A 13,950-nucleotide genomic window follows, 5' to 3' on the forward strand; every position below is an offset into this window, starting at 1 on the left:
TTACGTTGCTAATCATTCCAGTCCGCGTTGAAGAAAGCGTCTCTGTCGCGAAGCAAGCAATAGGGAGGGTGAGGGTGTGTGAGGTTGCGTTCGTCGGTGCGGCCATTTTTTAGCCATTCCAAAAGGAAACCGCATGTAAGAGTGGTTACGTTGCGTTTAATAACGTCGTACCATGGTAATGACTTACTAAGACATGAAGTTAAATGGAAGGTAATAAAAGCTTTCTTCTTACAGGGACCATGTTTTTGGGCGTAGAAAAAAGCCCAGCAGCTCTTAACAACGATGCTAGCATTGCACTAGAGGCTTGTAGTCGTGAAATTGTCGATGTAATAAAGAACGAATAGCTCTGATCGGGATTCGTACCTTATCTGGTCTTGTAAAAGCTCTTGCCATAGTGCGCTGGATCACTAGATCGGTATTGTATGTCAACACTAGTGCTGATATTCCAGGAAAGCATATCATCATCCCCCGCGCTAAAGAATGGACAGTTCGACAGCAATTAGCGATCTAATTTTACGAAGCAATAAATATCTCCAATATTCCAATATCCTCATTGACGGGTTCCAACGAGCTGGTTCCATTTTGCAAACGGGCCGTACAGCTTAAACAGTCACATTTTAATATTCTCGCCTCGCTTCTACCATTCCCCATGGTTCTGCCAACTACTCGGCTGGGTCCCATTTGCGAGTGCCAGCGCTGTGCCTCGGCTGTGCCAAATCCCTTTCCCGAACGATCCATCATGGGCCCCGTTTAAGCATCGCGATATGCTACAGCGCAGTAGACGGTCCCTCACCGTACCGGGCCGCGACCGATATCTCTGGCAAAAGGGGCAACCGGCAACCCTGTATCAGTCCCGGTGCAGCCCTAAATTGGACAACCATTCTAATCGGTGGAAAAACACGCGCACACCCACACACCCACACACAATCCTGTTTGTCCTATTTGCTCGTACGGAAACGAGGGAAAGATGGACGAAAGCGTAGAAGAAGATGAAGAAAAGTGTACCCAAACAGAACAGCCGAACAGAAGTGTTCACAGCAGAAGACGAAGAGTAAAAAAATGCCACCGAAGCAACGTTCTGGCAGCGCTTTCCAGCTTTCCTCCCGTCTCCTCAGTGTGTTCTCTCCATCACCACCTGCAATCCTGCACTGGTGTGTGCGCTTTTTTCCCGGGCGGTAGTTCTGCGAACACACCGAAAGCTCACCGCCGCGCGACGATTGCCCAAAAGCTCGATTGAGAGCGAAAGAGATGTCAAGCAGCTCACGCAAAAGGATGCTGCCACACGCACACAAACACACACACACACACACACACAAACCATTGCAACCGTACAGGGCCGCTGCCTGCAGTGGTGTTCGTGCCATCGCGGCGATGCTTTGCACGCTGAAAAGCTCCGACACCGGATGAAGCTGCCAGCTGTGTGCAGCTGCCTGGCTACTACGATACGGCACCGCCACACGCACCACACACATAGCCGGGAGACCAGCCCCCCCCCAGCAAGCACCAGCACCGAATGGCGGCCCGTCCCGAACCGTGAAAGTGAAAGCCGGAGCGAGAGAGCAGCAGCATGCCGCCGCGGCGCGCGAACGACGGGCAGCGAGCCGAGAGAATCCGATTCGGGATACGAGCCCCCGAGAAATCGATCGGCGCGCGGCCGACGATGTCGCCCTCGAAAACCCGAACGGGCACACCAAAACCAAAACGCCGGGCACTCTCTGTGTGTGCAAAATGGGGTTTTGTGCGAGCCACAGCCATCGACCGAGTGCAGTGCGTAGGCGGTTGTCGTAGACGTAACCCACCACGTGCTACGGGGTCTGTCTGCACGCGCACGGGTAAACTACTACTCACTTGCTGCCACTGTTGCTGCTGCACGGTTTGGCAGCTGGTTCTTTACTACTACTATACAGTCACACACACACACACACACACATACTCCTTCTCGCACACACAAACACACACAGTGTTCTTCGTACGTGTCGCGCCTCCTGGTCCATCTCTGCCGGGCGCGCTGCTGCTGTGTGAAAAGAAGGCGCATTCGAACAATCGCAGTTTGCTTTGGATTGCTGGATTGTCGGTGCAGGGTTGTGTAAGTTGGCGACAACTTCTGGACAGCATTTTTATGCGTGGCTGCGTGAGTGTATGTGTCTGTTTGTGAGAATGTGAATATTAAGCATTGAAGGAGTGACGGAAGTGATACGCTTCGAAGACAACTTCTCGTTTTTTTTGTTTATAAAGCACAGTGAAGTGAAGTAAAGTACCGTTTTGTGAAGTGAAGTGAAGTTTGTTTTTAGACCCTGTGTTATCATAATTATAATATTTCTTGGTGTTTGCATTGTTGTGTCCAAAAGCTAGTCAAACACATGCTCCCATACTTCCTACCGATGAACCGTCTTTCGGTCCACCAGTCGATCCCGCAAGTTGCTGCTGCTGCTGCTCGAGCAGCTTAGCATCCTGCCAGAGTGACAGTGACCTTCTGGCTGCTTCCTGGACCTTCGCTGGTAGTTGCGTGGCGCTTCCCGGGGGCGCTTCGGCTGCTGCTGCTACTGCGTGCTGTGCTGACTGTTTGCCCGGGGCAGCACGTGCAAGCGCTCGCGTCCTTCAAACTGATCGGATGCAAAGTGCATCGCGAGCTGGCTGCAGCAGTGAGTGAGTGTGTATGTGTGTGTGTGCACCAGTGTATGCAACACATGCCAGGCGGCCAACAACTTTGCTGCATCAGTTGCGGGCAGCGATCACACAAAAATAGTCTATTTCAAGTGGACAATTTCGGTTCCATTTCGCTGGAATTCGATTCGATTCGTTTCGTGCTGGGAGCAACACATTCGATACCCTATTTTTAACACCAACTTTAGGGTCGCCAGTCTCCTCAATGAAGAATGGTTATTGATTTTTATTTTTATTTTTTTGGTTTTGCTTCTCTCTACTACATCACACGCTTCGGCAGCTTCCATGGCAATAGCCTCTTGGCCGCTTGACTGCGTTTGTTTGTCCACCTGACAACGCTTCCCGTCAGCGTCATACAAAAGGGTCTTTCGCTTCCGGCAGAGTGGGACGTAGTAAGCAAAAGGACAGGACAGGCAAAACAAATCGATAACAATCCATTCAGAACCCCATGAGGTGCCAGGAAGGCTACCGGGAAAAGTATCGCTTCCATCGGAGTTACATGCCAACAACGTGCATCGTTCGTTCGTGTGGCCGTGGTACGGAAATTCAATGGAATTTTGAGACTGAAATAAGCGGATGAAAAGGACACAAAATAATGTAAAAGGAGAAGGATTCTTCTATAAGTTGCAAGTAAATCAGGGCACGAAAGAAGGCACAATTTTCACAGTTTCCATATATGTATGTGTCTTACGCGATGAACACGAGTGTGAATTACAGCTCCATCGGCACCAGTATAAAGTGAAAGCTTAAGCTTTAAAATATTAATACGTTTCTTCTCAACCATTTTGCAGTTTTTAGTGCACCGATTTTTTTGTATCTCGCACAACACCACCACAACAGCCAGCCGCTCCCGTGTCGTCATCGCCCAGTGTTTTGTTGTGCACAGCGTGTATCTTTAAAGTGTTTTAGCAAACGGGGGGCAACAACTAGGAGGTTCTGTCTCAGAAAATAAAAAGCCCGCAAACAGTGAACAACTCCTCAATTTTCGTTTTGTTTTATTGCTACAGACACACACACACAAATACACCCCTCAAACAAAAGGCAACTACGTTAAGTTCAGCAATTGAGTGCAGCAAATAATAATAAAAATTCCAGGTGCCCCCTCTAGTCGGTTGTGAAAGCGTGACCAATACCCTAACGTAATCTCTCCCACCCCTTCTATCCACCGTGCCATCTCTTCCCTTTTATTTTATTTTGGTGCGTGTTTGCCTTGAGGGCGAAAGTGTCGAAGGGTTTTTTTTTCTTTTTTGTTGTACGTGTGCCCATCGTGAGTGAGTGAATTGCCGTGATACACAGACACACACACAAGCATCAGTGTTGCAAAAGGTGGGAAAATCGCACAATTTACGCCTGCGGTGCGCTAAAGTGTCACCCCTCGAGTGCGTGCTTGTGTGGTGTGTGGCTAGGGTAGGGTGTGAGGCAATGCCACGCAAGGTGCAGCATAGTTTCGACGGAAAAACCACCACAACTAGTCTCCGGAGCAGCAGCAACAACGACAATAACAACAGCACAACCATTGCAAGGACACCGGCGAAACGATACGGGGAAGCATAATGAGCTTTCGCTGGAAGTGAGTCGAGTTGTTTCTTTTTTTTTATTCACCACGCACTAAAGTTCAGTCGCCCGATTGCTACGGCACCATTGGAAGCAGTGGGTTGGCTTCGTTTGCTGTTATAAGGACAGAGAGCGGCAGTAGCAGCAGCAGCAGCAGCAAGGGAAGGAAAAGGTAAGTGTCACCTTGTACCGTACCGTGCAGCGTCATGGAACAAATGATTAACCGGATAACAAACCGCGTCAGCAACAACATCAGAGAGACAGAGAGTATAAGTGTGTGTGTGTGAATGAGTGAGAGATAAATGGAAGAAACGTAAAGGCATAGTCATCGAATATAACCACAAGCAAGCGCAAGCGAAACCGGAAGGAGGTGGAACACAGCCGCTTTTGGGTCCGGGCGCACATTATGTAATGCTGCTGCACAAAAGGCTTTCACAGGGACAGGCTTGTTTTTTCTCCTCCCCTTGTTCAGACGGTAGATGCTTCGTTTGGGCTTTGTTCTGTGGGGTTTGAACAGTTTGGTGTGAAAACATTCGACCGGAATTACGTTTGGAGCCAAGGGCCCCTTGGCTGATGAATCGCTCATGGCTCTTTAAAGCGTGTAAAGAATGTTATGAAATTGAAGCTGCAAGAGTAGTTGAGAGTGAAAAGAAGAGATTTCATTTTCACTTTCACAGCATTATTAATCTTAAGCAACTTTTGAATATATCTTTTTACCCCATCCGTGTCGTTATTGTCATTTTGTGTCTAATGTTGTTGAGCAAAGGACTGCCAAGGAGGACACTTTTAAACGAGCTGTTCAATTAATAGACACTTTACGTTACAGAACTTTAACCCATCACCAGGCAATCTAATTTTCTATAATAATACAAACAAGAAAAAATAATATTGATCAGAGATCAAGGATAGCTTCCACAGTGACTATGATACAGCAAGAACGTCTTACAGTACGTTGAAAAAGTTCCCTAACCATCCTGTTTACGACTTTTAACATTTTAGTTTTCACTTCATGTTTATAGACTGCAAAAGATCGAAGAGAGCAAATGTTTAACAAGCTTGATACAGCATTCGAAAATGAAGAGCAATTGGGTTATTCTTCTTTGAATGAGCTTTTTCGTGCTTGAAAACCTGAACGTAGTTACTATTGTACTTGTATTGCACAATTTAATTGTATTCTGTGTTTTCATTTTACCAAAAAAACACGCAACACACTTGCCTTGTACGCTACCAATTGCTACCCAAATGCTTATAATACACACACACACACCCTCAATTCCGCCCTCCCGAAATGGTTTCCAATTTAATGTAGCATTTTATAATACCATTCCAGCTGAACGGAACTAGCGGGAAGCTTTCTATCCGCCTCTACCATCCCTTCTTTGTAGCACACATACCTCTTTGGATACCTTTTTCAATGTGGTATGCATTCTTCTAGCTCGTGTGTCGGTAAAAATGGTAACCAACATACCTAGCCGCATAGACTAGCCAGAAGAGTATGTGCATTTTCGGTAAAAACCGAGCCTTGCCAAAGCATACATGAGGTTCGCTGTACGTGTGCCTTGCTGTGTGCTATGCTTCGCCTGGCAATAAGAGAATGTACGAGAATGCACCCACTACTAGCCTTTTCCCCTTTGCCTTGGGTTCGATTTTGGGGAAAATAATTTTCCACAATATCTGGGCAGCATCCAGCAACGTAATATAGCAACAAAAAAAAACGAAACAAGCTTATACAACCAAACAAATAGTATTGTCGATACGCTCTGTGCTTGACTGCCATTTCTCCAGTGCTGTTTTGGTAGAGAGTTGCATCAAGGGGCTGTTGTGATGCCGAGTTAAGCTAGAAATGGAATTACGGAATTCGTGCAATCCGTACCTCTGGGGGAAAGCAAACTGGGCTTTATGCAGTAGCGTTTTGCCATGAAATTACACCCATTTTCCCACAATTGAAGCGAGCCTTATTAACTGAAAAATGATAGCAGTGTGTGCCGGTAGCTTGATCCGCAATTGATTCGCTGTACCTATATAGATGCGGTTCTGTACGGGCTGGGTCATTCCGTTTTCCGCTGGATGTATTCCACAAAAAGGTTTATTAGTTGAATGCTATTGTTTTTTTTTCTACCAATTTCGCTATAACTTGTGTTAAATATGTGCACTTATTAGATTTAAGCCACTTAGCAACATATATCACAAAGGCGATGCTTTTTCAACACAACATTACACATCGCTCAGCTGTGGCCGAACACTTTTATTCGCTTATTTTTGGTGGTTTCCTTCTTTAGACATCATTTCATCATCATCATCATCATCACAGCGCGCCGGTTTGTTATCGTGCTAACCACAAACGAGCGAGAGTGCCGTTTTGCTTCGTCTGCCTCATTTGAACTAATATTTTAAGACGCTTCTAACGCTGACTAACAACTCTTCCCCGTGAGCCGGATAACAAAACGCTATGAATAGAACACGTTTGATCATTTGGCTAAAGCTTTTCGCCCCTCTCAACCCCTTTACCCTTTGCGAGCCAGGTCCTCAGGTTTGCCAGAAAAGACATTTCATTTCGGCAACAAGCCTTCATCTAGTGGCGGGGTAAAAAACACATCCAAGACGATATCGTCGCAACATCGTTCGGCTCTCTGCTAGCAAACTACTCTAGAGTGCGAAAAACAGAGCGAGAGTGAGAGATAGAAAGAGACGCAAATAAAGAGAGAAATAGCAACTGGAACCCTAACAGAATTGCTAAGAAAATATGGCCTCGGTTACGTTAGATACCGTTGGTTCCTTACAAGCATGACCTTCGCTAGCCCAATAACCCTAACCTTCAGTCGGACGCCCGAAAGCCCGGACTGCTCATCACCAACGGAGCGAAAGCGCATCGATAGGAGACGACCGTGCAGGCAACGCCAAAACCCATCATGGCCGGTACCGTTTTTGCCATACCACTGACGGAAAACTGGGAGAGCAGGCAGTGCAAAAGAGAGAGAGAGAGAGAGAGAGAGAGAGATCGAGAAAAAGGCAACCGAACCACCCGAAAATTGGGGTGCCTTTGAACCTAGGGCTAAAAATAGAAACCGTTTCTTCCCTTTTCTTCATCGCAAAAAGGAAAACAACGACCGGGCGTCTCCATCCGCGCCATAACAGCCACCAGGCGTCTCCATCTCCAATTTGCGAGGCACACGATGGCGTAGAAAAGAACCGTCCAGCAATGAGATAAGAATGGAAAGGCAAGAAAGGTGCGAAAGGTGCGTAAAAGTTTTTGGCCGAAACACCGAGAAAAGGTACGGTCAAATTGGGGAAAACCAATGCGAGCAAATGGTTTATGCTTAGCCACTGGGGAAGCGAAAAGTCTTATTCCCAGGAGCATACCTTTTATTATTTCTCATCCTGCCTCCGGCTGGGCAACGAAAAGAGAAGAAGTGTCTCGTTAGCAGGTAAAGGTACAGCTTAGTGTCTACTTTGTTCGCTTCGGTGTGTTTGATGGTTTTCTCGGCTTGTACTCGGTGGATAGCTGAAATTTCATTCAAACAAAACCTATGTTAACTGAATAGTTGCGATATATTTAACCAAATACCTGAAATTATAATTAACATAATACAAAATCATACTATCAACGTTCAAGTATCTGCTGAAGTGTGGTCGTTAAGTATCTTGAATTGCAAAGATTGAACAATTGAAATTGATTTAAAAATACATAAACGAAGTAATTTCATTCGCTTCACATTCCAGCGTAGGTTAAAGTGAACGCGATTTTCTCCATTTTCATTGAAAAATGCGATACCGATGCGTAATAAGCACCGTTTACTAAAATTAGTTTATCTCCAAAGGAGCTTCTCTAGCCAAACACGGAGCTTTTCAAAGAGAAATTAAGAACAAGTTGACGGAAAGAGAGACACAAAAAAGAACATTAAATACATATGACAGAGCACAGGCAAATGTGAATTCGACCGGAAAACCCCAACACATCAACCAAACTCACTGACGTTTACAGGATATACTTTCATCCACGACACGACAAGACTGTTGAAGCCTCTTGCCCATCCCCGACAAAGCTCAACAGCTCAACAATTTCCCACCCGGTCAGCTAGTCCGGCACTGGTGCCTCTCGACCGCTTGTACCACCCAGTCCTTCATGCCACCCAGTAACAGCCCCTAAGTGGCTCAATAGCGTCTCTCTCTCTCTCTGTGGCGCTCCATACCGCAATGGCAATGTTTGCAAACCTACGCACCTTTGAAGTAGTACCGTTGCTGCTGTCGGTGTAGCATTCAGGTCGGCATTAGTAACGTGAAAACGCTGCCGGAGAGGAGAAGTGAACGTTTGTTTTTCTTTTATGATTATTGCGTTCCAGCCGTTCCCGTTTGCATGTCCCGTTCGCAAGCGCACCGTAGCGCTAGCTGCTCCTTGCTGCTTGCTTTGCAATTTAAAACATTTGCGACGATACTTTCCTCCTCTCTCTTCCTTGATTTTCCTTGGTATCTCTCTCTCTCTCTCTCTTTTTCTCTCTCTGGTGAACCGTGAAGGTGAAAAATTTCCCAAAAATTCGAAACAGAAAAACTCGCGATCCGTGGTTAAACTTTTACCCAAAATACCCATCCCATCTGCCCGAACGAACGCTCGGGTGCGCGTTCCTTTCCAACCAGCATGAAATACATTAACCGAAGGAAAAGAGGATTGAAAAAAAAATATCACAAGCAACCACTCGGTGAAGAAACAAACTCCATCCCGACCCCATAAACATGAGCGTTCTCTGTTCGGTTTCGGGTCTGTTGTCTGCCTTTTGCTTGCGCGAAAGCAAATAACGAGCTGGAAACATATTTCACCGACCACACATTGCTCGCCGTGCGTGCAATGGGAAGCAGAACTGATAGCAGATGAACAAAAAAGCACACACACACACACACACTCGCACATTCTCGTGTTCCCCGTCGTGTCCCTTTTCCTCAGTGTGCAGTGGTGCTGTAATTTGATGGGAATAAATTGATTTCGTGTCAATCGAATCAAACGCCGGTGGTTCGTCCGTGTACGTGTGTGTGTGACTGCATGTGTGTGTGTGTGCCTGGGCTTGTGAATTGGGTACATTGTAGCACAGATAAATTGGTTGATTATTTACTGCGGGCATCGCTTCCGCTGCTTGTGTTGGGCTGTAGCGATAAACCCCGTACACGATGCCTTATCGGTGGGGAAATGCCACAATCTAGCATGCCGGCACAGAATGCTGCCCGCGCGATGCTAGTGCCTCCAAGCAGCTAAAACGAACCGATTTTGTGTTCTCAGCTTGATGACATTACTTCGATCAGCATTCCGGCATCAAGGTTGGCTCGCCTTGTAGCAAATGCTATTGCTAGAGAATCTTGTTATGTGGGCTTATTTGTTGGTATCGTGTAAGATCGATCGAAAAATTAAAATCTTTTTTCTTCACTTGTGCAAAGATTTTCACAAAAACATAACCATTTTTGGTTTTTTTGTGCCCGATTCGATAAAATATAGCAAATTATGTGTCTATGCTAAAGTGATTTTAAAATCAAATAAAAAATGAAAACAACAAATTACATTATTCATTACAATTACTCATACTTATGAACCTAACCGTCTGTGCTACACAAATCACGGTCAATAAACTGTTGTTTGCATATCAAGGTTTAGTCAGGGTTTAATAAGTTCATTTAAATATGCCAAACTCCTCCGAACACAATGCTCAATCAACATACTTTGTTACATTGCTTTTATTACAAGCTTTTAAAAAATGTTTGTACTTTATACTTTGAAAATGTTTGGCAAAATGAAAGTAGAAACAAGCAGAGCAACTATAAATTGAAACTATGAAGCGACCATGAACCAAATTAAATAATACACAACGTTTATTAACACATACTTAATGCTCGACAATGCAGGCTTGCTTCTTTCCTGCCCCATGCACAATGCACTTAACTTTACAATATTTTCGATTTTCCCTCATGCAGGAACAAGCACACACATCAATCATATTTACTGTTCCACCTCACTCAAGCCAAAGACACTCGAATGACAGACCTTCGTAAGGGGATTTTTTTTGCTGCTACTGCTCCATACAGCACGCCGTAAGAAAGCATCTTTTCTTGGAATTGAGCATACTAACACTCACACGTGTTCCCACTCACAGGAAGCGAATACAAAGTTGAAGGCGACTAGATACTGCAGTCGTAGACGTTCGCCGCCACTGACCTTGATATGGGTCAGCAACCCTCCACTTGCTGTGTTGTTTTATGATGACGACGACGACGACGACGACGACGATGATGATGATGATGTGCTTGCGTTTTGTTTGTCTTTTCGCTGAGAGTAATTATTTAGCCCCGTTGTCCGCGCCCCATTGCCCGTCGTTGACCGGCTGAGGCGTGGTGGTTGGCGTTGATGAGCTTTCGATGGAGGCGCATGGTGCTTTATGGAAACGCATGGTCCCATTTTTGTCCTTGCTTTTTTACGCCGTTCGTAGCGCGAAGTGCCAAACTTAATCAGCTAGCTTTTGCGTGACAGCAGCCAGAGTAATGAATTTGAATACCCGCCCATTAAACAGTTCCACAGACGAGGGCATGCATCAATTATATGAAATGGTGCTGTATTCTCACCACTGAGCTTGATTTATTCCTCTTCAATAGCGTTCAATAGTGTTACACAGAAGTGCCGTGGCACAGAAAACCTTACATGCATGTAGTGGTTTTGCGAGCCACAGTGAAAGCCGTCACCGTTGGTAACCTTTTGCACAAGGCACCGCGTTCGCTAATGAGAAACTTTTCCAGTGTCTGAGCACTGTTAGGGAAAAGCACACACACACACACACACGCACACATGCATCTCGCGTGTGCTTGGATGAAAAATTGGCAAAGTTTTCGACACTAGAAGCGGCGGGCGATTGCTGCATTTTAAGCTCCACCGTCAATAACGAGGTCGAATGCAAACGGCAGAGTTTTGCAATTACGAGCAGTGTCCATATTGGTCCTAGAGCACAGTTAGTACTGGGCGGCTCTCGTTGCTTCAGTGGTGAAGACATATGCATACGAGCTTATGCCAACACCTTCAACTACGAGCTTTCTCTGTGGCGAGCATGTATGTGAGTGTGTAAACTTTCGTCTTCGATAACGATGATTAGTGATTTATTGCGTTTGCAGGCTCTTTTGTAGCATGCGAACAAGTTGGATGGTAAAATGGCTTTTTATAAAAGCGTTCCACTCGAACACGTACAAAGCGATATAAAATCAGTTATTAAATATTTGAAATTAGTTACTTTTCATAATCTATACTTGGAGTTTATCAATGCTACTATTAATTCCCTTTCCAAATAATTCAATTCCTCTACAGAGCATTACCATTGGAACGATAAAATTGTAATCATATTGGATCAGTGATCTATTGAAAATTACTCAAATTCGACGTTTTTTTTTTGCTACCTCAAGAAGATCGTTTCAATCTTTTTCCCCCACCACAAGATGCCCACTGTACAGCGCACAGCAGTGGTACCAAACAACGTGGCATCTCACAATTTCCACCAGTCCCAGAATTTGCCTCTCGGGCAATGTAAGGATGTCGTCGTCGTCGTCACACGACATGCATATTGAATTTCGATACGTGCAGGATTACATTTTTGCCATCATTAGCATACAGCCCCGCATACAGCTAGGGCGAGCTCGGATGTGTCGTTGCGGGTTGTGTGACACCCGAAACGACACACGCTGGCGCTTCATGCTCGCCAAACGCTGGGTGGACCGACAGACAAAGACACACTTTGAGGCTAAGAAAAAGGGGTTAAGGAGGTCATCGCGCACTAGAGACGACGACGCGCGCTGTCTTTTGCGCTTGGGCACGAATCTCCCGCTCCGCCGGGCACACTTGTGCTTGTAGTAAAATGGCGATCCTCTTTGCCTGCCTGTGATCCGTATCTGTTGGATCGATCTTGTTCAGCAGATAGCACTGCAACGCAACTAGAGGGCTCTCTTGTTGCCTTGCTTTCAATTTGCTTCCTTTCACCCACATGGGTATTCACACTCCGCGAAGGCGTGTGCTCTCGCTGCTCCCCCCCGTGCAGTCTATCACACCGCTTCAGCAGCCACTATTAAGTACAGTGGTCCTTTCCCGCTACACACTTATCTACTCCCATTCTTCCCTGCGTTTTCCTGGAAACGAACAACAGATTGGAAATCTCCCTTCCGCATGCAAACAAGCGTTGTCTGTACGTAGGAAAAAGAGGGTTATCTGTAGGCTCTTTCTCTTATTTGGTTAGTATTTCCCCACCCATCTTACATCATAATACCCACTGTCTGTTACTGCTACAGTCGTTCCATCCACTAGCAAAATGGAACACAAACGAGCACAGGCTCGGGACGGATTCCGGCGTGTTTCTACAAAACAAAAAAAAAACGACGGCAGCGAACACCATGTCATATCCCAAGATTACCACACCACAGCCTCCCGGACAGCCTGCATCGCGCCGGATCTGCCTGGCAGCTAAAGCCGAAATTGATTATTGTGTTCTGTTTCGGCGTTGCACAAGGGCTAATACAAATGATGTCCGTGGAAGGCTTTTTACAATTTATGTTTTTGTTTTCCTGTCTGCACTCTCGTTCTGAGCTTCACGCGACAGCTGTCATGTCTCGTTGTGTTAGCACACAAGTGCAGCAGTGACTCTATTTTCTCCGAAAAACACTAACGAGTTATCGAGGCTAGCACACGCGCCGAGTTTCTCGTCTATCGGTTACGACATACAGCAGACGATACTCGATCGGATTTAGGTGCTACTTTGTATCCCCACTGAACTGGGGCGGTTAATCAAGTGGGGCACTAGCAAACATGGGTTTCATCTGTAAACGCTCTGTAGTGCCAATATTTAGGATTTGTTGTGTCCTCTTTTCTTTTCTTTTATTTCATTGAAATACATTATTTTGAGCCAATCGTAAAATCAATAACAAAATAACAAAATTAATTATCAAATGGTGTAAATCAATATAAACCACCGTACAAATTGATCTGCTTTTTCTCATCGAACCGTATGATAGCAAGGAACAGATTCAAGCAAACGTTTTTACCCGCCTTCACACTATGGTCTACCATTAAACCAATCAAATGCTTCATTAATCTATGCCCGGGAGTGTTTTATTGAATAAAGCTTAATTTGCAAAGCTACACATGCACTACGCTGTGTTGACAAAAGCAAACAACCACACCAGAATGACCACCGTTACCAATAACTACCAACGGTGTGGCTCGACAAGTGGTTGCTATTGGAAAATTTAAACATACTTTGATTAGCCTTATTTAGTTCTACAGTTCATGCACAAGGTTATTAAATAATTTTCCATTTAAGCTTAATTAGGTTATTGATGTTACTCGGTTTTGATGCACTCGTTACCATCAGTTGCACCAATCAATTGAAAGGTACTGCGACCGGGCCACTGTACCTGGTATTATTAGGGCTCAAAGTTCTGCTTCCCCGAATACACAGGGCAAATAAAGTAACTGGGATGAAATTCTAAAAGTTACAGCCTTTCGCTGTATAATCCATATGAGGGTTCGGGATTCTCTCTTTCCACAACCACGTCCTGTTTGCGTGCTCCTTTGCCCGCTTGCACGATGTTAATTTCCAGCCCAAGGGAAATCGGAAGACTGCACTGTCCCGAAATCCTTCCATAACGGGTGCATCGATTTCAATGGGACACAGCTCCTTGTAGCTGATTGAGTGTTCGACCCAAAAGCTCGTATGTATGTTCCAT

General features: G+C 45.4%; 1 protein-coding gene across 2 annotated transcripts in view; it reads left to right on the forward strand.

Moving 5' to 3' along the window:
* Positions 1-1,762: 1,762 nt before the first annotated feature.
* Positions 1,763-13,950, forward strand: part of LOC120898026 — a 52,759-nt gene continuing 40,571 nt past the window's right edge. Inside the window, exons 1-2 of one of the 2 annotated variants that reach the window (XM_040303332.1) lie at positions 1,763-1,832; positions 3,456-4,390. The gene's annotated coding sequence lies outside the window, so the exon portion shown is untranslated. The remainder of the gene's footprint in view (positions 1,833-3,455; positions 4,391-13,950) is intronic. The other variant, XM_040303334.1, reaches the window with a different exon arrangement.

Source organism: Anopheles arabiensis, chromosome 2 (genome assembly GCF_016920715.1).
Source record: "Anopheles arabiensis isolate DONGOLA chromosome 2, AaraD3, whole genome shotgun sequence".
NCBI lineage: Eukaryota > Metazoa > Arthropoda > Insecta > Diptera > Culicidae > Anopheles > Anopheles arabiensis.